The sequence below is a fragment of the Bubalus kerabau genome, chromosome 10 (genome assembly GCF_029407905.1).
Source record: "Bubalus kerabau isolate K-KA32 ecotype Philippines breed swamp buffalo chromosome 10, PCC_UOA_SB_1v2, whole genome shotgun sequence".
NCBI classification, from domain to species: Eukaryota; Metazoa; Chordata; class Mammalia; order Artiodactyla; family Bovidae; genus Bubalus; species Bubalus kerabau.
The window spans coordinates 9,778,260-9,804,053 of NC_073633.1; the positions used below are offsets into that span (position 1 = coordinate 9,778,260).

Sequence of the window (25,794 nt, forward strand, 5' to 3'; positions counted from 1 at the left end):
TAATGTAGAACTTTAGAGTTGTATGTAAAATCCTTCAAACCAGAACTTTGAGAGTCATCTTCTTCTGGTGAAGAAGAACATTCTGAATATGTCTCCACTTGCCTGTACAGAGAAAGGGAATAGGCTAGAGAGGTGAACTGACTTATTCAAAGTCATGGAGCTTGGATCCAAACCCAAACCCACTTCACCCTCAAGCTGGTACAATTCAAGGTACTTAGTCCCCTCCCCTTGCTCCTGAAATCACAGCCCCTCCCCTCTCCATTGTGTCTGCCATAGGGATAGAGAAAATCCAGAGATAATCCCTAAGCCTCATTTGAGCTAATAATCACATCCATTTATCTCCCCACCAAGCTGCTTATTGCAGCAATGGACAGGCAGTCCAGCTGATCGGGGTCAGCAACTCCTCTGTCACTGCCTGGTTGGGGGGTGGGGGGAAGGTAGAGAATGTTCTAACGACAGGGTGGGAGGCAGAGTCCTACAGAGAAAACAGCAGACAGACTCGGACTCATTGGTTGGGGGTGGCATCCAGGGGCCAAAGACAGCATTACCCATAGCTCTTTAGGGCAAATGAGAGACAAGTACTTCATGAGCATTTATTCGGGTTCAGAGACCAGAGAGGGTAAACTCTCTAAGTTTCAGTTTCCCTATCCACAAAATAGAGATAAAGACATCTCTGTTGCAGGGTCCTTGTGAAAATTCAATGATATGTTGAATCGCAGGGTGTTGAGATGTTGAGATGTGCTGAGACATCTCAGGTGTTGAGATGGCCTGTTTCTAGCTAAGTGTCAGTTGACACCACAAAAGCCAGAAATAAAATGTAGGCGCCAAGCACCCTAGGCAATGTGAGGTGCCAGTCCACCCACGAAAGACATACTCACTGATTCTGAAGCAAGTTTGTCATAGTCGTTGTTGTTTGGATGCTCAGTCGTGTCCGACTTTGCGACCCCATGGACTGCAGCACGCCAGGCTTCCCTGTCCTTCACCATCTCCCAGCGCTTGCTCAAACTCATGTCCATTGAGTCAGTGATACCGTCCAACCATCTCATCCTCTGTTGTCCCCTTCTTCTATTACTTTCAATCTTTCCCAGCATCAGGCCCTTCACATCTGGTGGCCAAAGCATTGGAAGCAAGTTTGGCCAAACTTAAGGGCATAAAAAGATTGAAGTTAAAAGAGAGAAAGAGAGAAGTTACCTTTGGAGTTAGTGTCTTTCTGGGTACCACCCTACCCTCCCTCTGTGATGGGGATGAAAGAGGAGCACCTTAAGAGCAAGAAGGGCTCCAAGGAGATTCCCCTGGAGAGTCTCATCTGTATCTTCTGATGTCAGAAGACACGAGGCTGGTATCATCTATGTCTAGAGAACCCTAAAGAGTATGATTAGGAGGCTGTATTGATAGAATTCATTATTTCAACAAATATTTACTGAACACCTACTATGTGTCAAGAATGGTTTCAGATACTTAAAATTCATCCATGAACAAAACAATCCCTGACTTTGAAGTGCTCACCTTCTCATGGGAAGGGAGATACATAATAAACATATATATGAGTAAGACATTTGCTGTGAACACTGTTATGGGAAATTATTGAGCAGAGATGGAGCTAGGAAGTGCTGGGGATTTTAATATTTTTTCTGGTGGGTCAGAGAAGTTCTCACTAATAAGGTGCTATTTAAGCAACGACTTGAAGAAAGCAAGGGAACAAGCCACATGGGCATCGAACAGGGACTGCAAAGGCCCTGGGGTGGGAGTGTGCTTGGCACATCTGAGGAATCCAGCTGGAGATTCAGTTGGCTGAACTGGGGTGAGCAAAGGGGAAGTGGTTAGAAGGGGAGTCAGAGAAATAGAAGTGGGGGAGCTTGATTGCTATGGTGAGGATTTTGGGTCTAGGTAGATACTCGATAAACACCGAATGAGTAAAGGCAAGAGCAGAAGAAAGGACTGGAGTCCAGGGGAGTTGGTTTGGATACTGGCAGTGAATCTGCCCAATGGGAAACAGCACTGTCAGGGGGCCTTAAGGCAGGACAAATCATCCCCTAGACTCACAGATGGTGGAATGCAGGGTTTTCAGAATCATAGACATAAAACTGGCTGTCATAGTGCATATATTTGTGTACTGAGGGGAGGGCAGGGACCAAGAACTTAGGCCTGGACCAGGTTTTGCCATTTAGGGGCAGGTTTGAATTTGGTTTTCTAGAAACTTATCTTGTAAGAAGTCAGTGGCACTTTCATGAAAAAAAAAAAAAAAATAGAATTTAGGAGTTCAAGTCCATCTCCACTGCTGACCTGTCATGTATTCTTGGCTTGAATGTCAGTTTGCTCATCTGGACAACTGGGTTACTAGTATTTACCTTTCAGAGGAAGTGTGAGGCTCCAAGAAGGTAGTGGGTGGAAAGGAACATGGTAAAATGTGAAAAGGTGAGGCTTAAATTGTTATCACCACCTTGGGGGCGGTTAACACACCCTCCATTCAGGAAGTATGTAGGATTTGTGGTCTCGAGTCAATTTCTAGTCACCCAACATCTCTTTTCCCCTTCGTAAGAGTAGCTTTCATCTCGCATCTCATGTCTCATCAGTATCTTTCATCTCCGTCGTCATGGAAATGACATGAGGATCAGCCAGTGACATAATCGAAGTCAGCCAATCAGGGCCAGTAAGACTCAACACTTTTTCTCTTGTTCAGCAACCTCCATCTCCTGTCCCCCTCACTTTTATTTTTCCTGGAGTATTTTAAAGCAAGTCCTAGAATCTTACCGTTTGACTTAGTTGTGCCTCTTACCAATAAGAATTTTTCTTCCTTTTTTACAAGTAACCATAATGCCATTATCATGGCTCATAAAATTAACAATAATTTTATAAAGGTTTTTGACAATAGCAAACTGAAACATTAGCTCGAAATTCTAAATAAAAACACTGGTGATTAGAAAGCCTGCAAAGATGTACTGATCCAGGGACAGAGTTAGATGGTACTACTAGAAATTATATTGTAAAAGAATATTAACATGGGGAAAAGTTCAAAATGAGTGTATATAGTAAACATTTTGTAAAGTGTGAAGTATGTATAATATTTTTATTGTGTACAAATATATATGTGTATATATAAATATATACATATACATATATATATATATATATATAAAATCTGCAGATGGTGACTGTAGCCAAGAAATTAAAAGATGCTTTCTCCTTGGAAGGAAAGCTAATGACAAACCTAGACAGCACATTAAAAAGCAAAGATATCGTTTTGCCAACACAGGTCCATATAGTCAAAGCTATGGTTTTTCCAGTCATGTATAGATGGGAGACTTGAACCATAAAGAAGGCTAAGTGCCAAGAATTGATGCTTTGGAATTGTGGTGCTGGAGAAGACCCTTAAGAGTCCCTTGGACTGCAAGGAGATAAAATCAGTCAGTCCTAAAGGAAATTAACCCTGAATATTCATTGGAAGGACTGATGCAGCCAAAACTCCAATACTTTGGCCACCTGATGCAAAGAGCCAACTCATTAGAAAAGCCCCTGATGCTGGGAAAGATTGAAGGCGGGAGGAGAAGGGGATGACAGAGGATGAGATGGTTGGATGGCATCACCAGCTCAATGGACATGAGTTTGAGCTAACTCTGGGTGATGGTGAAGGACAGGGAAGCCTGGTGTGCTGCAGTCCATAGGGTCCCAAAGAGTTGAACATGACTTAGCGACTGAACAACAGCAAAAGCAACATATATTTTAAGAAGCTGAAAAAGCATATACTGATATCTCCAGGACTATCCGAGAGGTGAGACAAGTGTTTATTTTTTTCCTTTGCATCCTTTTATGCTTGTGTGTGTACTGGGGACCAGGGACAGGAAGAATGTTGGGGAAGGATTATGGTCACTCTAATGGAACTGAATTAATGTAATGATTAAGACTCATTTCTGAGACTTATATAGAGCTGTTGGCAAGTGAACTTTAGTAATCTTTGGAGATACTGACAGATGTCCTCTGACAAGGGATTAGCCAGCTTTAAAATGAAGATATTGTTGTAGTAGGCAGAGAGGAGGGATGGAATGAAACTGGATTCTTGGTGGCATCATTTGAGAGCCTGAACCAAGCCTTACCTGAAACTAAGCCAACATCTGCCCTTTTCATTCATGTGAGGCAACAACCTTCTTTTATTGTTTAAACCAGTTTAATTTGGATGTTCTGATACTTTCAACATAAAGAATTCTAACCATTATATAGTTGGTTCTGAGTCCCAAAGTTTGATGAAAAAAGATTGGATTTGGAATTTCCTGATGTGAAGTCCCATTCAAAGACCTCTTGCCCCAAGGCAGTGTAGCTTGTCTATCTCAGTTTCCCTTGAGAATGAATGCATGGTTAACTGCTACCTCTTTCTCTTGGTGATAAATGGGACCAATCCAACAGAAATGTAATCGTTGTGAACTGGTATTGGGGACTGGCTGGAACTGGTCTGGGTTATTTCCTGGAAGAGGCTGGTATCGTCCAAGCAGACATCTGGAATGAAGAGGAAAGCTGAGGACTGCACAGAGAAGAGGGGAAAGAAAGACGAAGAGCCAAGGAGGCAGAGACACACGGAAAAGCAGGATGGGAGGCGGGAGATGAGCTATGGCAGAGCGTGGTGGGGTTGTGGAAAGAGACAGCTGTCCCTGATGCCCTTCTCAGTGGGTGCACAGAAGGCCTGGGGAATATACTGAAGGATGGGCAGGCTGGCAGCGGGAGAATATCCCGAAAGATTGAGGAACATCCTCCTTTGATGGGGCAAGTCTGGTAGCCAAGGAACACAACAATAACATGGTGTGGTCAAGGTCATTGAAGAGGATCTTGATTTCTCAAGATTAATTGGGGACAAGAAAAAATACCCCACTTAACATGAACCACTTCAGGTAGGGGCTACCACTTAGTAGTAAATGCAGGCTAATAGATTTGATTTGGACTTGGTCAAGGGTTTAAAAATGAAATAAAATGAATGATAGCCTATATTTAACAAAACAGAGGTCATAATGAAAACGATATGTTGGTTTTAAGGACAAATAAGAATTGAATCAGGTGTTGAATTTAAGGGTGTTTATTTTTTTTTCAGTAAAATTGGACAGCTCATTACAACCTTCTTTATTTTTCACTTGACTTTTGTAGTACATTTATCAAGAGGCTCATTTTTGAACAAATATTCATGGATTAAAAAAAAATTCCCAAGGGTGTCTCATAATACTTTGATATCAAAATTATGCTCCTTTGAAGTGCCTTTGCATCCATTTGCATGGTGTTTCAGTTACTTTGCTACATAATAAGCCACTTCAAAAGTTAGTGGTTTGATAAGAAACAATCATCTATTTAGGTCACTAATCCAGAGTTTGGGCAGGGTTTGTGGGGAAGGCTGGTCTCGGCTCCACGTAGCATCATCTGGGGATACTTGGCTGGGGCTGATGACTTCAGCCCTGAGGTTGCTGACTCACATGGCTGGCAAGTTGGTGCTGATGGTAAGCTGGGATTGAGGATTGGAAAAGGCAATGGCACCCCACTCCAGTATTCTTGCCTGGAAAATCCCATGGACAGAGGAACCTGGTGGGCTGCAGTCCATGGGGTTGCTAGGAGTCGGACACGACTGAAGCAACTTAGCAGCAGCAGCAACAGTGCCCCGATAGCTCTCCACCTGACCTTGTCACAGCTGCTCAGCCTTCCTCATGTCTGGATTCCAGAAGCTGCACGCCTTGTCTAATCTAGCTTTAAAAATCAAATAGTGTCCATCTTTCCATACTCTGTTGGTCAACCAATTGCTAAGTTTGGCTTTGATCCAAGAATAGACATAGACCCAAGCTCTTGATGGAAGGGATGTCAAAGAATTGTGGAGTCATGTTTGAAAACCACCATGGTCTACTCCCTAATCAGAAATCATTTGTTTTTCATATATGCAAAATATATTCACTTCTACTAGTACTTTCCCCAAATCTCATCTGTTCTGTGGTCAGGTGCAAGCTCAAGGTCTAGAATCACGCCATCTGAATCAGGTTCGGTTGTGGGTGACGCTTCTCAGCTGCAGGATCTGGGTACGGTTGCCCGAGTGTCACTCCTCTTAATCGAAGAGTTGGGGAACTAAACAGGTCACTTATAGGCCTCCTCCTTCAACCTAAGTGATGAGGCAAGCACAGCATACCTGCTACAAACACTTTCACTGGGAAAGGGGGGAAACAAGCCAGCCCCTTTTCATCAATCCCATATTATGCAGTGGGGTAACTGAGGCAGGAGATGTGGCCCTGATAAAGAAGGTGTTTATTTTTGAGGTTCCATATCTTAATCTTTGTTTGGAAGGCTTTGATTTTTTTTGTTGTTGTTGTTGTTGTTCCTTTATGCACAGCCAGCCAACCAAAGCTTAGAAGTTTCTTTCCAGTGCTTCCAATATTCTGAACAGCTTTGCTGAATACTTCCCCCTTTTCTATTATTCCCTCAGCAAAGATAAAGCAAATATCAAGATTATATGAACTTAACCTATGGGGGAAAAACATGGGCCATTCACTATAGATATTTTCAAAGTTTCATTTGGAAATGATTTCAAACTTACAGAGAAATAGCAAGAAGAATAAAAAGAAACTCAAAATGCTTTTTAGTCAGACTGAAGATAAAGAATCTCAACTAATTGGCTCCCAACTCCAAAAGAGAGTGTAAAGTGAAAAGAGAGGGCAGGATGTCTCTGAGAATATAGGCAAAGCTTGGGCTCACCTCCAGGTGCAATTTGAGCACAACTCTTTAAAATATCCAGTAATGGACATCATTTGACTCCTGGCCAGCAACCTTCCCCCTTCCTCAATGTTAATAGGATACAAAATTTCCAGATATGTGCTTTGCTTGGGACAGACCCCGCCATGGGTCTCTTACAACAACCAAGCATGGGCTTTGGTCCTAAGCTGGACCAATCAGAATTAATTTGCTAGAATTATCCTAAGAATTCTGTGACAAAGAGCTGTTCTTCCCTGTTGGTCATAAAAGTAGAAACATATAGCCTAGGGAGCTACTTGAATCTATCTTGGGAATACTAGGGTAACAGCTTTGGGATGAAGGCAACACTGTAGATGATAGAAACCAGATCTTTGGTAATGTCACTGAGCTACTGGATCTAGCTTTGCCTGAAGCCTGAAATACTTCTAAAATTTTAAATGTCCATCAGCCAATAAATTCCTTTTATTTTTAAAAGTCCATTTGAATGAGGTTTCCTGTTATTTGCAACCAAAGGTTTTTTGATGTACTCACCTAATGCAGATAGTCAGTTAGGGACTGAGGATATTGGGCCAAGGATAAATTCCAGTGAAGGAAAGAGATCCCAAAGTTGGAGGGATAAGCGTGGTATTGTGTGATATGCTTTAGAGAGTGCAGCTGGGTTTCTTTCAAATTTCCTGATTTGTCCAGAATTGGAACAGAACTGGGTCTGTAGAATGGTGGTCAGTGGGCCTCAACTATGAGGATATGATGAGAGTAAAAGCTGGTACCTGATGCTGGGCAAGAGCTCACCAGCTCTGGAGCAGATCTGCCTCAGAACCTGGAGAAAGATGAGGGCAGGGGCTGGACAGTTTCAGGGGGCAGGCAAGCAGGGGAAGCCTCGGGCTCTCAGAAACTCTGAGTGCAGAGAGCCTTCTTCTTGAATAGTTGTAGAAGGGGCTCCACAGGGGCAGTGGCTCACAGGAGCACACACGTATGACTTATCACGTGCCTGTGAGGGTGAAAGTGACGGTGATGATGTTAATGATGGCAGTGATAGTAACAATAATGATTTTGATGATGAAAATTAACAAACCCTATGCGTGCTTATGGATGTCTGTATTTTGACATGTCCAGTACAATTATCTTATCTATAATAGCCTCCTTACTTTCCTTTGGATACTTTTTTCTCCACTATCAGTCCTTGTTGGAACTGGGTGGGATTGAGCCTGCCTAGAATCCAGGGTTTCAAACACGGCCGCTACTTAAGCTTGGCCAACAGGAATATGGTACTTCCTGGTTATAGTGATTGCTTGAGGAGTAGACCTTTAGCCTAAAGTGTGCCAAGCAAAGACCTTTTCGATCTTAAGATTATTGGTAAATAAACATTCTCTGATGGCAGAATATAAGTCTAGGGCTGCTTCAAGGGAACATTTATTTGAAAATAAAGCAATTTTGGAGAACAGTAGAAGAAAGAGGCAGCAACAGAGAGAGATTTCTGATGATGTCACTTGATGGCCTTGCTTTCGAAGTTAGATGTACTCTTGACTCTTCACAGTTACACTTTGAACCAATAAATACCTCCTCATTTTCTCCCCTTGAGTTGCATTCAATGAATGTTGGCCATTTCTAATCAAAATAGTTCGAATAGTGTATCTCTTACACGACCCTTACAGTAACCCTATGAAGTAGACATGTAGTATGTCTCTTTTCCAGATAAGGAAACAAGCTTAGAGTGAAAAGTGCCTGCCTCCACCTGCAGAGCTGGCAGAGGGCCGAGTTTGCTGAGAATCAAGACTTTTTCTGGCTCCAGGTTCAGTGAGATGCACATTCCATGGCCTGGATGAGTTCCACGTTCCTTCCCGGCACTCAGATTCTATTTCTCTGTCCTCACTGCCTCTGAGTTGGACCGGTGCCGGGTCGGGGGCAGCAGGTAGTGGACCAGCTGCTGCCTGGGTCAGGAGCCCAGCATGTTCTCAAGGACACAGATGGGCTGGCAGCCTTATGCATGGGCAGGGAGCCTGAGGCGGGGGTGGACACTGGCTCCTGGAGAAAAAGCTCATTCAAGACTCACTGATACCCAGCATTGGGCTCTAAGCCCCCAGGGTGCAGGCTTGGCACGATTATTCTCTATGTGCCCAGTGCCCAGCATGCAATGTCTGTTTAACTCAGCCCTTGAGAGCTCTTACACAATCGGGGGGAACCCCCCCTTGGCGATGGTGATTGTCTGCTTGGATGTGTGTGCAGTGGGGAGAAACATGGCAAACTCTGGAAGCGCATCCAGGGGAGCCCCAGAAAAATCTTGTTGAACCGAGAGGAATAAACATCTTAAATCCCTTGGAGTTGCTAGACCCATCAGTCTAGAATTACAACTCTCGGATTTCTGTAAGATTAATAAGGGAACAGATGACATTTTCTAGATTACAAACTACTAATGACTAGTTAGCACCATTTATTGAACAACTATTATGTGCTTGGTACTAGTTTGGAACTTTACATTCACGATCTCATTTGATTCTCAGTATAGTCCATGAAGAAAATAATCTGCCTGCAATGAAGGAACCCTGGATTTGATCCCTGGATGGGGAAGATCCCCTGGAGGAGGGCATGGCAACCCACTCCAGCATTCTTGCCTGGAGAATCCCCATGGACAGAGGAGCCTGGCGGGCTACAGTCCATGGGGTCGCAAAGAGTCAGACACGACTGAAGCGACTAAGCACAACACAGCACAGCTCAAAGTCCATGAAGATGTATTTTTGTTTCCACTTGATAGATGAAGAAACAGAGGCTTGGAGACATGAAATCGTATATTGAAAGCCCCATGGAATGCATATTAGCAGAGATAGGAATTTCTACCCAGATCTGGATGTTCTCAAAACCGTGTTTTTTTCCACTGTACCTGTTCTGCTGCCAATTATTGAATCAAGCAAGAGCAATCAAATATCCTCAAGGCCGAGTGGCTTTCACTTGATTTAAGCATCTAGAACAGCTCTGCTTCTGAGAGGCATCTCCTCAGTAGGTCTGAGCATCTCTGGGAATCTCCTGGCTGCCTCTCAAGCGTATTAAATGGCCAACACAGAGGCCTTCATCTTCTGTACCCTAAACCTGCCCCCAACCCTGCCTTCCCCATCTCACTGGGGGCAGGGTGGGGACACTTGATCAAGACAGAAACCTGGACATGACCAGAGACTTTTCATTCCTGTGTCTAATCCATTGTTAGGTCTGGTGTGGGTCCCACTCCCCATCCCCACCTTGCTCCCCATGTTAGTTTAAACCTCTTCATCTCTTGCCCAGGTGGCTGCAGCAGCCTCCACAGTGGTCCCTGCCTCCATTCTCCTCCCATTCTTCCTCTCTATGTCAACTGCTCAAGTGACCTTCTTGAGCACAGATTCATGTTCAATCACTTCTTGTTGCCCGGAGGATAAAGTCCAAATGCTTTAGCCTGGTAGCCAAGACCTTCACAGACAGACGCCTGCCTACTTCCTCCTTCCCAGCCTCATCTTCTACCAGATCCACATGTCACTCCAACATCTCACACGATACACCCTGATGACTTCCTATCGCCTATGTGAGGCAGGAGACAAGAGCTGAGAGCCCCAAAAGCAAGAGGAGAGATGGCCGTGACAGCGAGCTGCCTTTTCCTGGCACATGGACCCTATTCATAGGCTGTTCAGAGTTGTAGGGTCCTGCTGGTTCTTTCCTCCCTTTTGGGAGAAAAAGTGACAGAAGGATCAGGCCAGAGCATGGACAGGTCCCCGCCCAACATGGGCACCATGGGGAGGGGGTCTGAAGTATAAAGTAGTCTCTATCTGGCTTTCAGTAACTATCTCCCTCAATAAACGACTCTACTCTAATCCCAGAAGATGGTGGCAGGCAAAAACCAAGGCCAGTCGCTTATGCTCCAGTTGAGTTGACACAAGTCTTTATGCTCTGCCAGGTGAGCTGCAGTGTAGCAGGAGCCATTTGTATTTTTTACCTTGAAATAACTCATTTTTATGGAGTGTTTCCTAAGTATTTAACCTAGCTTTCACAGAAACAGCCACATTGTCTTTTTTGCATTCGTATTTTATCAGTTCATGTCATGTTCAACTAAAGAATGTAATTACCAGAAGGAGTTCAATACGAGTGAAATATAGAGAAGAAAGTCCTATTTCTTTGAGAACTAAGTTGAATGCTTTTGGAAACACTCCATAAAGGTCAGTTGCTAAAATTTCTTTTTTGTCAAATTATGTGTGGGTGAGATGCCTGTAAAATATTAGGGAAATAAGCATAGAAATTCAGAAAGATTCTGCATTCAGGTTGCTTTTTCTAGTTTCATTTTGAGGGTGCCTGAAGTGTAAATGTTAGACATATTATGGCTACAGTTTATGGAGAAAAGAGAGGCAGGATTCTATCAACAGGGCTATTCTTCAAAGCCTCAGAGGCTTCCATCTAAATATTGTTCTGATACATGTACATTTTACATGTTTTAAGTTAGAACAAGATGTTTAGCAGTAGTATGGGTCTGAGTATTTGAGTCCCCTCCTCCACCCACCAAATTTGTATGTTGAAATTCTAGTGCCCAGTATTATTAGAAGGTGGGGGTCATGAGGGTGGAGTCCTTATGAATGGGATTAGTGTTCTCATAACAGAGACCCCAGAGAGCTCGCAGCCCCTTCTACCACGTGAGGACACAGCCAGAAGGTGCTGCATCCAGACAGGGAGCCTTCCCGAGAACACGGCTGTGCTGACACCTTGATCTTGGACTTCCCACCGTCCACAACTGTGAGAAATTCCTTTTGTTTGTAAGCTATCCTATTTAGGGTATGTGGTCATATCAACCTGATTGGACTAAGACAGGCCGCATATATTATCTAAATGATTTTCCTGCTTTAATGGACTTTTGTGATTAACCAGTCAACTCCCAGCCACAGCTATGGGCATTCAGTTATAGTCACCATACACAGTGCAGAGGAAGGTGACATTTTTGTTTGGGAAGCTTAGGAATAGGGAGACCAGACAGTAGATACAGACATGCAGAGATAGAAGAGGAGAAATACAGATATGGTTATGTTGCTGCTGCTGAGTCGCTTCAGTCGTGTCCAACTCTGTGCGACCCCATAGACGGCAGCCCACCAGGCTCCCCCATCCCTGGGATTCTCCAGGCAAAAACACTGGAGTGGGTTGCCATTTCCTTCTCCAATGCATGAAAGTAGAAAGTGAAAGTGAAGTCGCTCAGTCGTGTCTGATTCTTAGCGACCCCATGGACTGCAGCCCATCAGGCTCCTCCGTCCATGGGATTTTCCAGGCAAGAGTACTGGAGTAGGGTGCCATTGCATTCTCTGAGACACAGGTATAGAGAGATCCATATACAGTCACCATTCTTCCACCATTCCCAGTTCACGAGGATGCTCTGTGAACTGTTTCCCACCCCCTCCCCAGGCAAAGTCATGCACTGTTATCTGCATTCTGCTTCACTTTCCACATTGCACACCAACTCTTTTGTGTTTTGGACATCCAGAGATAAGTTTGCAGCAGCAGGAGCCGGCATTTTGAGACCAGAGAGACTTGAGTTGGAATTTCAGTTCTGTCTGTCCCTTGCTGGCTGTGTGACCTGGGGCAATACTCACGAACCCTCTGAACCTGAGCTGTGGCCTTCAACAGGAGCACACACAAACAGCCTCATAAATAAATGACAGGTGTTATAATTATTGTTATGGGACATCCTCTTATCTTGTACAATTCTGTTGATGCATCGTTTTTCTCCGGAGCTCCCCAAGTGCACGGCAATGTCCTATTCTACTTTGTATTCTCAGCGTCCCTCGATTAGAGTGAGAATCCCCTGAATTTGTAGAATTAAATCATCTTGTACCTCTTTGATGTTAATAATTTTTGAATCATCATCAGGGGCCTTAGGGTGCTTCCTTGAAAGTTTCAAAGGGGATGAGGGGAAGGAGAGAGGAGTCAGAGTTGGGAGGAAGGCAGAGGGAGAGAAAAAGAGAGGCAGGACCTGGGGCGTCAGGCTGGCTCTTCCACCCTCTCATGGCCTCATTAGCGGCCGGTGACCAGGTGGAAGGACACTGCTGAGGAAGATGCCTGAGATGGGGGCAGGCTGATGGAGATGGAGCTGCTCTGTCAGCCAGAATGTCAGTTTATGTCAGTCACTCTGGTCCCTCTGGCTGGGAACGAAGCTGGTGCCAGGAGCCCCAGGGGAGGCAATAACAGATGTACGGATGGGGACAGGAGAGGGAGTGATGGCATTCTCTGAGGCCTTGCTGTGACTTTGGCACGGTGCTAGGCCTTTTTACCCCATCTTCATTTCCTGCTCGTGTTGACCCCAAAGAGGAAGGCAGTAATTATACTGCCAAGTTAAATATGAGAAGCTGAAGACTAGAGAGGCTAAGGATACCAGCCACAGTCACACAGCTGCAAGGAGGGTTTGAAACCAGATTAGCCTAAAGCTGGGTACTAGGCTTTTTTTTTTTTTTTTTAGCAAGATGTCATCCAGTCTTCTGCTCTGGCAGAGCCGACCAAGAGCCAACCAAGAACACAGGATCCTGTGAAATAAATTACCTTAGGACTCTTGTCATGGATTGTCACTGACTTAGGGTCAGGAGACCAGTGCAGAGTGCCAACCTTGCCATTTCCTGGCTTTGTGACCTTGAGCACACCATTCCACCTCCTTGAGCCTCACTTCCATCACCTGCAAAAAGGGGCAATAATATGCATCCTGACTAACAAGGGGACATGTTGGAAAGGTGGAAAATATTAATAACAGTTACGGAGTGCTTGTCCTATGTCAGGTACTGTGACAAGCCCCTAAGAGTTTTATTGCATGTAAACTTCACACAAACCTGGGATAGAGGTTACTGTTAGTGCCATCTGAAGAATGTGGAAAATGAAGCTTTGAAATGTTATATAAACTTCTCCCTGCTCACACATTTAGAGTTGGAGGCAGGCTGCCTCATAGACCATATGATGCAGAGCCTGGATGCTCACCTTCCCTAAAATGTGGGTAAAAGAGCTTTTTAGAATGTAAAAGAAGCACAGAAATCTATTACTTAGTGAGGCTACCATGGAGCAGGTCTTTTGCTTATGGCTTCATCTGCATCATTTTACATACTCCCCAACTGCCCTGGAAACCAAGGTCCAGCACACCACACCTCAGAGAGGCTGATTCATCTGCCCAAGGTCACACGGCCAAAAGTGGGATACAAATCAGGGGTGCCTGATCCCAAAACTCTAGGGTTGATGCTCCCATTGTAGACAATGATGGCGGTTGACTTGGTCCAGGGGTGATGAATCCAGAACGTGGCCCCAGAGTGAAGCCGTCACCTCCTGAGCGCCTGGATGAGGTCGTGTCCTCAGTGGCCCTCTTGCACTTCCGCCTGGAGACAGCCCTGTGGATGCTGCTGTTTTGTTTTCCTTTTAATGTTTTCACTCATGTTTCAGCTCGGCTTTTCTGTCCCAAGGCGCTTTAATCACCAGGGGCCCTGTTCCAAATGTGCCATGCATAAATAATGAAGGAAATAAAGAACGCCTGCTGCTTCCACTACCAAGTTGAGCCGGGGGTGGGGGTGGGGGGGGGCAGGTGCAGTGGGGGATGCGGGATGCTGGGGAGTGGCAGGGATCTCCCAGGGTTTGAGCCCCACCCTGCCTCTGTCCTGCGGTGTGACCTCTGCCAGCTCTCGGAAGCTCTCTCTGCTTCAGTTTCCTCACTTGCCAAATGGGGAGGAAAGCACCCCTGCAATCCTCACAGGGATGGCCAAATCAAACCGTCCTCAGGACGTTTGGGGAAATGTGAGCAGGTGAACAAGGCAGGCCGAGGGTGTGCGGTGGTGACTGCTAACTACCCGTGCAGTTTAGGTGGGTGATCTTCCGTCTGCTTCTCTCTGTAGCCCAGCCAGGAGGCACCAGGAGCCCAGGTTTACTGGCACTCAGAGGGGAAGGCTCCAGCACGACACCCCCGATCTGGGATCACGTGTCTCCTAGGCTGGCGCTTTTTACCTGCAGGATGCAACCCCATGGGGAGTGGATGTCTCAAGCTGCTCTTCCCCAGGGAGGAGGTTTTTCCTTTGAGCAGAAACCCAAAGACCTGCAAAGCTCCTGCCTGCTCAAGACAAGGGCTTGTCAGCTGGAATGGAAGGGGCCCGGTGCCTGTCTGCACCTTGCACGTGCAAGCCAGATGTCCTTAGAGGCACTCAGGATGGTCAGGGTAGTGAGTGATTTCAGAGGGAAGCATGCTGAAGCTAGGCCCACTGTTTAAAGAGCAAGGACCACCCAGGGCCTGGAGGTAGGGGACAGGCATGGCACAGAAGAGGCCCCAGGAGACCATCCCTGGGACAGTGGTGGACCTCGGGGTCCTGGAGGGGTCATCCAGCCATATCCCTTTGCTCTCAGGATTGCAGGCTCTGAGGCTGGTGGGATTGTATCCTATGGTCTTGTCACCTCTCAGCTGTGCCCTTGAGCAAGCGACCTAACCCTTCCGAACTTCACTTTCCTCATGTTGATACTCTTGTCTCATAGACTGGTCATGAGGTTGAGTGAAGATACATAAAAGGCTTGGCGTGATGCCTGGCAAGCTGTGACTATTCAAGAATTTCTGTTGGTTATTCATGTTTGCAAAAGTAGAGTTTGAATATCCTCCCATCCATACACTAATCCATCTGGTCATTTGTCCTTCCACCCATTGGTAAATCCATCTATCCACCTATTCTTTATTCTTTCATCCATTTATTCAATGAACTTTCATTGAGCCCTACCCACGTTCTAGCTCTTATCAGTGCTGACCCCTGGAGTCCTGCGATTAAAAACAAAACCAAGCAGAATGGAAACACACAGTTTTCATGTGCTGGGAGCTCATAGTTGAGCTGCGGGGTTAGCTATGTGTGTCAGATCAGGGCCTTGTCAGGAAGAATGTGAGTCCAACTGCGAAAGGCTCAGTGGAGGAAACATTCACAGGACAGGGACCAGGTTAAAGGGCTAACAAGAGATGGTGTACTACCTGGGAAACTGTTACCACCCTCAGGGGACAGAGGACAAGAGGAAGAAATGGTTACTGGAGCTCTACCAGAGCTGTGGCACAAGCTGGAATGAAGCAAAGCTGGAATCAAGATTGCTGGGAAAAATATCAATAACCTCAGATATGCAAATGACACCACCCTTATGGCAGAAAGTGAAGAAGAACTAAAGAGTTTTTTGATGAAAATGAAAGAGGAGGGTGAAAAATCTGGCTTAAAACTCAACATTCAAAAAACAAAGATCATGGCATTCGGTCCCATCATTGCATGGCAAATAGATGGGGAAACAATGGAAACAGTGACAGACTTTATTTTCTTGGTCTCCAAAATCACTGCAGATGGTGACTGAAGCCGTGAAATTAAAAGATGCTTGCTCCTTGGAAGAAAAGCTATGATCAACCTAGAGAGCATATTAAAAAGCAGAGACATTATTCTGCCAACAAAGTTCTGCCTAGTCAAAGCTATGGTTTTTCCAGTAGTCATATATGGATGTGAGAGTTGGACCATAAAGAAAGCTGAGTGCCAAAGAATTGATGCTTTTGAACTGCGGCATTGGAGAAGGCTCTTGAGAGACCCTTGGACGCAAGGAGATCCAACCAGTCCATCCTAAAGGGAATCAGTCCTGAATATTCATTGGAAGGACTGATGCTGAAGCTGAAGCTCCAATACTTTGGTCACCTGATGTGAAGAGCTGACTCATTGGAAAAGACCCTGATTGAAGGCAGAGGAGAAGGGGACGACAGGGGATGAGATGGTTGGATGACATCACTGACTCCATGGATATGAGTTTGGGTAAACTCCAGAAGTTGGTGATGGACAAGGAGGCCTGGTGTGATGCAGTCCATGTGGTGGCAAAGAATCGGATACAACTGGGTGACTGAACTGAACCAAACCAGACCAGAGCTATGACTCTAGGAGGAGCATTGCCTGAGGGTGGGGTGGGGTGGGGAGCAGCTGGAAGGAAGCCAGAGACTCAACCCCCACCCAGTCTCCTCCTCACTCCATCCTTTACTGGTGTCTCCCATTTGCTAAGCCAACCAGATTAAGGGGGTGAAGGAGCCCAGCTGCGAGGAAGGTGCAGAGGGGGAGGGCAAGCGGCAGTCAGTGTGGGATCTCCACTCTGTTCTGTAAACAGCCGGGAATGATGCTCGCATCTTGCATGGGGAGACAGTTCTGTGGCATCACAGCAGAGGACTCTAAATGCTGGTGGGAGTGACGAGGGTTTCTTGGACGACAGGACCCTGGGGTCTAGGGATGAGTACGTGTTAGATTGCATTCCTGACCGAGAGCTGCCTGAGCATAGAGATCTAGGTGCAAAGCAGGGCAGCATAGGGTGCATATGCAAGAGGAGGGGCAGACAGAGAGGCTCCCCTGGGGCAGGGCGGTGGGGGGGCAGAATGGGGTGCAAGTGCTTACTGGTGGTCCTAGAGCAAGGAGGGGAAAGACTGGGATTGGCTCCAGGTCCAAGGGCTTCTCCAGTCTTTTCCTCCCTCTAGGACTGCATTTCCCAGTTAGAGTCATTTTTGAAAAATTAATTTTTAATGACACAAGTAAGCCCTGAATATATTCTCCTTGTCAAAAATGAAAGTGCTGTGGATCCATCACTCCTGCTGCACTGCGTGCCGCACGGCTGGGGTTTGGTCTGTGACTTCCTTTGTCTAGTAGTTCTCCACCAGGGGCAACTGTGCCTTCCAGGGACATTTCTGATTGTCACACGTGGGCTTTGGTACTACCTGCAGCGAGTGGGTAGAAGCCAGGGAGGCTGCCAAACACTCTGCAACGACAGGACAGCCTTATACAATGAAGACTTCTCTAGCATGTCAGTAGGGCTGAGGCTGAGAAATACTGGCCTAGGCTAGGAATTCTTAGCTTGTTTTTTTCACTATTGCCCCCCTAAAGAGTCTCTCTCTTTTTTCCTAAATACTAAAAAAAAAAAAATACTAAATACATCTCCTCTCACCCATGACGTATTTTTATTATATCATTTATCTGCTATGTAGTCTATGCATATCTGTGCTTTATATACAAGGAGGGTAAGACTTCTTAGCCTCCCTCAAATTGACTTTTGACCCTTGGTAATTTTGAACTGTGGTGTTGGAGAAGACTCTTGAGAGTCCCTTGGACTGCAAGGAGATCCAACCAGTCCATTCTGAAGGAGATCAGCCCTGGGATTTCTTTGGAAGGAATGATGCTAAAGCTGAAACTCCAGTACTTTGGCCACCTCATGCGAAGAGTTGACTCATTGGAAAAGACTCTGATGCTGGGAGGGATTGAGGGCAGGAGGAGAAGGGGATGACAGAGGATAAGATGGCTGGATGGCATCACTGACTCAATGAACGTGAGTCTGAGTGAACTCCGGGAGTTAGTGATGGACAGGGAGGCCTGGTGTGCTGCAATTCATGGGGTCGCAGAGTCGGACGCAACTGAGCAACTGAACTGAACTGAACTGAATTGAATATTGCTGTCATTGAGAACATAGGGTGTGGGTATTTACACAGTAACCACGCTCTCTGTGTGTGTGAATTTTAATCTAAATGGTACCATGCTACATAAAGAGTTCTGTGACATAGCTTTTCGGGTCAGAGAGAGGTTTTTTTCGTTTTCCTTTAGGTTCTACACAATATTTCATTTTATGGAGCTGATGTTATAGACAACCATTCCCCTTCTTGAAAGTGAAAGTGAAGTTGCGCAGTCGTGTCCGACTCTTTGCAATCCCACGGACTGTAATCTACCAGGCTTCTCTGTCCATGGGATTTTACAGGCACGAGTACTGGAGTGGGTTGCCATTCCCTTCTCCAGGGGATCTTCATGACCCAGGGTCATGAAGGCAGGTTCATTGCAGGCAGACGCTTTATCCTCTGAGCCACAGACAACTATTCCCCTTCTTAAGAATATGTAATCTGTTTCCAGGTTTTTTCCCCTGAATACAAGCAATATTACAATTATTTTTTAATTAAACGGTCTATTTTGAGATAATTGTAGAGTGACATGCACTTGTAAGAAATGATACACACAGACCCCATATACCTTTCAATCAGTTTCTCCGATGGGAACACCTTGCAAAATTATAGTACAGTAACAAAACCAGGATATTAACAATAATAGAGCTGAGATATAGAACAATTATAACAGTGAAATGTATATATATTAAATTATATTATATAGTATATATAATGTTATTATATATAAATTACATACTCTTAGAACTTCTCAAATAATACATATAATAAATATATTCTTCATTTACCCTAGATACTCGTCCTTGTTGGATACGTAGTTTGTGATATTTTCTCCTAGTGTGTAGCTTGTCTTTTCATTCTATTAACAGGATCTTTCACAGAGAAACATTTTTTAAAAAATTTTAATGAGATCCATCCAACATATCAATTTTTCCTTTTATTGATTTGACTTTTCACATCAAATCTAAGAACTCTCTGCCTGGCTCTAGGCCCTGTAGATTTTCTCCTATGCTTTTTTTTTTTTTTCCAGAAAGTTTTATAGTTTTACATTGAACACTGAAATTCATTTTTAAGTTAATTTTTATATAAGCGATGAGATTAAGGTTGAGTTTTTTTCTCCTATGGATGTCCAATTACTTTAGTATTGTTTGTTGAAATCCAATGAAATGCTTTTGCACCTCTGTCAAAAATTGGTTGAATGTATTTATGTGGATGTGTTCCCCGGTTCTCTATTCTCCTCTTTTGTTTGCTGAATATTTATTGGAAGGGCTGATGCTGAAGATGAAACTCCAATACTTTGACCACCTGATGCGAAGGACTGACTCATTGGAAAAGACCCTGATGCTGGGAGGGATTGGGGGCAGGAGGAGAAGAGGACAACAGAGGATGAGATGGCTGGATGGCATCACCGACTCGATGGACATGGGTTTGAGTAAACCCCAGGAGATGGTGATGGACAGGGAGGCCTGGCGTGCTGCAGTTCATGGGGTCACAGAGTTGGACACGACTGAGCGACTGAACTGAACTGAAGTGAATACCTCCATCAATCCCATACAATCCTGATTACTATAGTTAAATAATAAGTCTTCAAATCAGCTAGAACACTTTTCCCACTCTGTTTATTTATTGAGGCCTCACTGCATGGTGTTCAGGATCCTAGACCCCTGCCCAGGGATGAAACTCTGAGACGGAAGCATAGCATCGCAACCACTGGGCCGCCAGGGAAGTCTAGTCTTCTTTTCAAAACTTGCATTAACTATTTCAGCTCCTTCACCTTTCCACATAAATTTTAGAATAATCTAATCTATATCCACAAAAATATTGCTTAGATTTTGATAATAATTTTTTTAAAACTTAAATGTTAATTTGGAAAAAATTGACCTATTAAGTCTTCTACTCTATGAACAGAGTATGCCTTTCCACTTATTTAGATCTTCAGTTTCTTTCATCAGCATTTTATAATTTTCAGTGCACAAGTCTTATACATGTTTTATTAGATTTATGCCTAAATATTTCTCTTTTTCCAAGTGTTTCTAAATGGCATTGTGATTTTAATTCTGGCATCCATGTGTGCATTGTTAGTATATAAAAATACAATTGATTTTTATGTGTTTATCTCATATCTTATGACCTTGCCAAACTCATTTATACTCAATATGGTATAGGTTTGCTTTTGGCTTTTTTTGTTTGTTTTAAATTCCTTGGAAATATTTGTGTGCTTATGTGTGCTCAGTCATGTCCAACTCTTTGCAGCCCCATGGGTTGCAGCCTGCCAGGCTCTTCTGTCCCTGGAAAAATACTGGTGTGCAGTTCTGCTTCCTACTCCAAGGGATCTTCCAATCCTGGGATCAAACTCGTGTCTCTTGTGTGTCCTGCATTGGCAGGCAGATCCTTTACCACTAGTGCCACCTGGGGAGCCCAGGAAATGTTTACATATAAAATTACAATCATGTCATCTGCAAATACTGACAGCTTTATTTCTTACTTTCTGGCCTCATGCCTTCTTTTTATTTCCTTATCTTGCTTTATGCTGCTGCTACTGCTGCTGCTGCTGCTGCTAAGTCGCTTCAGTCGTGTCCGACTCTGTGCGACCCCATAGACGGCAGCCCAGCAGGCTCCTCCGTCCATGGGATTTTTCCAGGCAAGAACACTGAAGTGGGGTGCCATTTCCTTCTCCAATGCATGAAAGTGAAAAGTGAAAGTCAAGTCGCTCAGTCGTGTCTGACTCTTTGCAACCCCATGGACTGCAGCCCAGCAGGCTCCTCCGTCCATGGGATTTTTCCAGGCAAGAACACTGGAGTGGGTTGCCATTTCCTTCTCCAATGCATGGAAGTGAAAAGTGAAAATGAAGTTGCTCAGTCCTGTCCAACTCTTCACGACCCCATGGACTGCAGCCTACCAGGCTCCTCCGTCCATGGGATTTTCCAGGCAAGAATACTGGAGTGGGGTGCCATTGCCTTCTCTGTCTTGCTTTATTGCACTGTCTAAAACTTCCAGCATTGTGTTGAATAAGAAGAGTGATGAGATCAGACCTCTTGGCCTTGTTTTTTAATCTTACATTGGGCTTTCAACATTAATGCTAGCTTTTGATTTTGTGTAGAAGCTTTCATCAAGCTGAGGAAGTTTCCCCCATTTCTGTTTTTCTGGGAGTTCTTATCATTCATCATGAATGGATATTGAATTTTATCAAATACCTTTTTTGAATCAGTTGGTATATCCTGTGATTTTTCTTCTTTAGGCCGTTAATATAGGCTTCATTAATTGTTTTTCAAATATAGACCAGTGTGGTGTTTAATTCTTTTCATATAATGCAAATTCTATTTGCCAATATTTTGTTAAGCTTTTTGTGTCTATATTTAAAAAATTTTTGTACTGCATTTATCTGATTTTGGTATAAGAGTAATAGTAGATTCATAACATGAGTTAAGAAGTTTTTCCACCTGTTCTGTTTTCTGGAAGATATTGTGGAGAATTAATGTTAACTTTTCTTAGACATTTGGTAAAACTCTCTGGTAGTCCAGGTCTGGAGATTCCCTTTTTGGAAGTTCTAATATTAAATTATGAATTTAATATCTTTAATAATTTTGAAAGTGAAAGTCATTCAGTCTTGTCCAACCCTTTGTGACCCCATTCACTATACAGTCCATGGACTTTTCCCGGCCAGAATACTGGAGTGGGTAGCCTTTTCCTTCTCCAGGGCATCTTCCCAACCCAGGAATTGAACTTAGGTCTCCCACATTGCAGGTGGGTTCTTTACCAGCTGAGCAACAAGGGAAGCTCAAGAATACTAGGGTGGGTAGCCTGTCTCTTTTCCAGTGGATTTTCCTGTCCCAGGAATTGAACTGGGGTCTCCTGCATTGCAGGTGGATTCTTTACCAACTGAGCTATCAGGGAAGCCCTTAGGGCTATTCAAATGATCTATTTAGTATTTGATGAGTCGGGGGTAGTGTGCGCTTTGCAAGGACCGATCCACTTTATCAGAGGTGCCAACTGATGTGTGAAGAGTTGTCTCAGTGTTCTCTTCTTCTCCTTTTGATGACGCAGGATCTGTAGTGATATCCCTGCCTTTAGTCCTCATTTTCCCTTCTTCCCTTTGTTAGTCATGCCAGAAGTTTGTCAATTTTATTGACCTTTTCAAGGAACCAGCTCTTTCTTCCCTTGACTTTTCTCCATTTTTTAAATGATTTTCAGTTTTATTTATTTCCCCTCTTTATTATTTCCTTTTCTTTGCTTACTTGGGGTTTATTTTGTTTTCTTTTTTCCTAAGTTCTTGAGGTAGGAGCTTTGATTACTGTGAGGCTTTTCTTATTTTCCATTGTAAGCACTTAGTGCTATAAATGTCTGTCTTACCCTGAATTGTGGCACAAATTTTGATATACCCTACTTCCATTTTTACTCAGCTCAATGGGCTTTTTTGACACCCCTTGAGACTATCTCTTTGACTCATGAATTCTTTGGAAGCATGTTGTTTATTTTACAAATGTTTAGAGATTTTTCTGCTGTATTTCTGTTATTGATTTCTAGGTTTACTTCATTGTGTTTGAAGAGCATACTCTGTGTAATTTCAGTTGTTTTAAATCTGTTGAGATTGGTTTTTGTGTTTGTTTGCTTTTTAATTTTTTTGAGTATTGATGGCCCAGAGTACGGTCTATCTCAGCACATGTCCTGTGGGCACTTGAAAAGAATGTGTATTCTGCTAGTGTTGAGTAGCTGCTGCTGCTGCTAAGTCACTTCAGTCGTGTCCGACTCTGTGTGACCCCATAGATGGCAGCCACCAGGCTCCCCCATCCCTGGGATTCTCCAGGCAAGAACACTGGAGTGGGTTGCCATTTCCTTCTCCAATGCATGAAAGCGAAAAGTGAAAGTGAAAGTGAAGTTGTGTCCAACTCTTAGCGACCCCATGGACTGTAACCTACCAGGCTCCTCCATCCATGGGATTTTCCAGGCAAAGTACTGGAGTGGGGTGCCATTGCCTTCTCCGAGTGTTGAGTAGAGTGATCTATAAATGTCCATTAGACCCTGTTTGTTGTTGTTAAGCTCTTTAATATCCTTACTGGCTTTCTGTCTAATTGTTATGTCTAATAGTTTTCTCAGTTATTGAGAGAATATGTTAAAGTCTCCAGATATACATTAGAATTTGTCTTTTTGTTTCAGTTCTACTTCATATATTTTGCAGCTGTGTTTCTTTGTTGCATACACAGTTAAAACTGCTATCTTCTTATTGAACTGACTTTGTAATCATTATAAAATGTCCTTCTCTGTCTCTGGTAATTTTCTTTGTTCTGATGTCACTTTATCTGATATTACTATCACCACTCCTGATTAGTTTAGAAAATTTCATCTTTGTCTGGGACTCCAATGATGTAAATGTTAGATATCTGTTATAATCTCATATGTCTCCAAGGTTCCTTTAATTATATTTTCAATCTATTTTCTCTCTGTTGTTCAGATTTGGTAATTTCTACTAGTCTATTCTCAAGTTCTCTGATTCTTTCTTTTGTTCTCTAATTCTACTGCTGAACTCCTTCACTGAGTTTTTTGTTTTGTTTTTGTTTTTAAGTTCAGTTACTGTATTTTCAGTTCTAAAATTTCCATCTGCTATTTTTTTATAGATCTCTACCTCTTGCTGAGGCTCTGTATTCCTTTCCCCAGCTTTCTATATTTGAATTTCCTTCAAGCATATTCATGATTGTTTGTTGAAGCATCTTTGGGATGGCTACTTTAAGATCCTTGCTATATATCTAACATCTTTGTCATGTTAGTTTTCGCATCTGTTGATGCCTTTTCTTGTTCAGTTTGAGATCTTCCTAGTTCTTGGTATGATAAGTGATTTGATTGAAACCTAGGTATTTTGAGTATTATGTTATGAGACTCTGCATCTTAGTTAAGCTTTCTGTTTTAGGTTGTTTCTTTTGAAACTCCTCTGGCAAGAGAAAGTAGGTGCTATTGTGTAGTTGCCAGATGGGGACGGAAGTCCAGATTTCCTGTCTTGTCTCTTTGATACCTGAGGTGGTGGGAACTCCTCATTACTGCTGATTGCGTGTGGAAGTTCCAGATCCCCATGCCCGACTCCACTGACACCTTCCTGGGTGGGAGAAATAAGAGTCCGTATTACTGCTCCCTATATGGCTTCTGGGACGTCATGGGGGAGTGCGGGCTCCCTATGTGGCTTCTGGGATGTCATGGGGGAGTGCGGGCTCATTTCTGCCCCCTGCTTGGTTTTCTTTGACATCAGTTGGGGTTGATGGGGTGGCAGATTGGGGCACATTCTTACAGCCTTATGAGGATGTCACTCTAGGCTTCCTGATTGGTTGGTATGGGTGACGCTGGAACGATGATTTTTCTGGAATAGAGTGGTAATTGTCTAAAAGTTTTTGGTCTTTCTCAATTGTCCCTTTTCCAGTCCACTGGCTACAGCAAGCAAGCTTTTGTTGAGCCTTTTGTATCTATGCTTGTTGGCATTTCTTGGTTGCTGGCTTCTTCAGCTCTAAGTCAGGAATGTATGAGGCAAACAATACAAAACAAAACAAACAACAAGAAAACCCCAAACCAAAGCAAAAGAAAACAAAAAACCCTGGGGAACTTACCATCGTGTTGTTCCTTGGATTCTGAGGTCCCTAGCCAATTTGCCTTCTCTCACCTTTCCATCTTTTAATGTTTGTCTTATGTATAACATTCAGGGTTTTTAGTTGTACTTTGCAAAAGAAATAGGGAAAGTACAATATGTTTACTCCATCTTCCTGAAAGTGAGAGTCTTCTTTTGTTCATTTATAATTGTTAACATTCCATTTTATGCAGACATAAGAATTTTTTTTACAGGTAGCTGCTGAGAAGTGGAATTGCTTGGTCAGGAACTGTGTGTGTTTTAAGGTTAAAATTACCTTCTGAGATGGTGGGCTCATTCACACTCTCATTAGCTGAGTGTGCAGTTACCCCCTCCCCGTATACTCTTGCAATATGCAGCACCCTCAAACTTTAGAAATTTTACCAACTTACGTGAAAAAGTAACCTGTCATTACTTTATCCTGAAATTTCTTTGATTACTAGTGAAGGCAAATATCCTTATCATAGATGTATTGACTGATTACATGGATTTTACATTTTAATAAGGGAGAGGAACAAAAGGCAAGCAAGCCAAGTAACCAGGTAATTTCAGAGTGATAAGTATTATGAAGAAAATAAAATAGAGTAGTGGACAAGAGTATTTGTGGTTTAAGAAATTTGGGCCTCTTCATAGGAAAAAGATGTGACTGAGAGGTGGTAATGTGGTGCTTAGCCAGGGTTGCATATGGTGTGAAGTCTCTCATAGTAGGAGTCTGTCCAGAGGCTTATGGCAAGGAGGCCACATCCAGAGGGGAACTCCTGGGGGGCCAGACACGAGGTTTTAGGTCTAAATGGCGTCACTCAGCATCAGGGTGAGGAATCCCTGGATCAGAGACTTTGGAAGAGCACTAGTAACTTAGTTTTTGCTTTTTTTTTTTTTTTTCTGTTTACACCATGCAGGATACAGGATCTTAGTTCCCTGATCAGGATGAAACCAGTCCCCCTGCAGTGGAAGCATGGAGCCTTAAGCATTGGATCACCAGGGAAGTCCTAGTAGCTTTGGTCTTATAAACTCAAGCCCTATCTTGTCAATGACCAGTAGATACTAGGTA

At 43.8% G+C, this 25,794-nt stretch overlaps 1 long non-coding RNA gene across 1 annotated transcript in view; it reads right to left on the reverse strand.

Annotated features, from left to right (window-relative positions):
• Positions 1-904: 904 nt before the first annotated feature.
• LOC129620385 (uncharacterized) overlaps positions 905-25,794 on the reverse strand; it is a 29,177-nt gene continuing 4,287 nt past the window's right edge. Inside the window, exon 3 of the long non-coding RNA XR_008698503.1 lies at positions 905-1,141. This is a non-coding gene — a long non-coding RNA (uncharacterized LOC129620385). The remainder of the gene's footprint in view (positions 1,142-25,794) is intronic.